The sequence below is a fragment of the Rhinopithecus bieti genome, unplaced genomic scaffold (assembly GCF_001698545.2).
Source record: "Rhinopithecus bieti isolate Rb0 unplaced genomic scaffold, ASM169854v2 scaffold_19939, whole genome shotgun sequence".
In the NCBI taxonomy this organism is placed as follows: Eukaryota; Metazoa; Chordata; class Mammalia; order Primates; family Cercopithecidae; genus Rhinopithecus; species Rhinopithecus bieti.
Genome location: NW_016810019.1, coordinates 1126909 through 1128312, shown reverse-complemented (window position 1 = coordinate 1128312; position 1404 = coordinate 1126909). Strand labels below are relative to the sequence as shown.

At 42.2% G+C, this 1404-nt stretch overlaps 1 pseudogene; it reads left to right on the top strand.

Annotated features, from left to right (window-relative positions):
* Window positions 1-250: 250 nt before the first annotated feature.
* LOC108541586 (40S ribosomal protein S4, X isoform-like) lies at window positions 251-1037 on the top strand (annotated as a pseudogene).
* The last annotated feature ends 367 nt before the right edge of the window (window positions 1038-1404 follow it).

Below are 1404 nucleotides of genomic sequence, written 5' to 3'. Positions count from 1 at the left end.
GTGATATCCAATCTCTAGAAAAGATATAAAAACTTAGCTGGGTATGGTGGCTCAGACCTGTAGTCCCAGCTACTTAGGAGGCTGAGCTGGAAGGATTGCTTGAGCCCTGGGAAGTCAAGGCTCCAGTGAGCTGTGATTGCACCACTGCACTCTAGCCTGGGCAACAGAATGAGAACCTGTTTCAAAAAAAAAAAATGAATTTCTACATGCACCGGAAGACCGAGGTCATCTTTCCTTGCCTAACGCAGCCATGGCTCATGGTCCCAAGAAGCATCTGAAGTGGGTAGCAGCTCCAAAGCACTAGATACTGGATAAATTGACCGATGTGTTTGCTCCTCTTCCATCCACCGGTCCCCACAAGTTGAGAGAGTGTCTCCCCCTCATCATTTTCCTAAGGAACAGACTTAAGTATCCCCTGACAGGAGGTGAAGAAGATTTGCATGCAGCAGTTCATTAAGATCGCTGGCAAGGTCCGAACTGATATAACTTACCCTGCTGGATTCATGGATGTCATCAGCATTGACAAGATGGGAGAGAATTTTTGTCTGATGTATGACACCAAGAGCTGCTTTGCTGAACATTGTATTACACCTGAGGAAGCCAAGTACAAATTGTGCAAAGTGAGAAAAATGTTTGTGGACACAAAAGGAATCCTTCATCTGGTGACTCATGATGCTCGCACCATCCGCTACCCTGATCCCTTCATCAAGGTGAATGATACCATTCAGACTGATTTGGAGACCTGGCAAGATTACTTGATTTCATCAAGTTACACTGGTAACCTGTGTATGGTAACTGAAGGTGCTAACCTGGGAAGAATTGGTGTGATCACCAAGAGAGAGAGGCACCCTGGATCTTTTGACGTGGTTCACATGAAAGATGCCAGTGGCCACAGCTTTGCCACTCGACTTTCCAACATTTTTGTTATTGGCAAGGGCAAAAAACCATGGATTTCTCTTCCCTGAGGAAAGGGTATCCACCTCACCATTGCTGAAGAGAGAGACAAAAGACTGGTGGCCAAACAGAGCAGTGGGTGAAATGGTCCCTGGGTGACATGTTAGGTCTTTGTACGTAATTAAAAATAATGTGGCATGATTCATAGAAAAAACAAAACAATTGAAACTGGGTTATGAGCACTTGGGGCTCTACTTCTCTATTCTCTCTACATTTGTGTATGTTTGAAATTTTTCATTATAATAAAAAATCTTTTTAAATCAAGAAGGAGTGGAAGGGAGAAATACTCAAGAAGTATTTTGACCATACACAATGTATAGATCTGTGTAGATTTTGTTAAACGCTGACTCAAACACACCAACTGATAAAAAGACTTTTTGAACAAATGTATCAAATTGACCATGATCTGTGTTAGATGATATTACAAGTTACTGTTAATTTTGTTAGGTA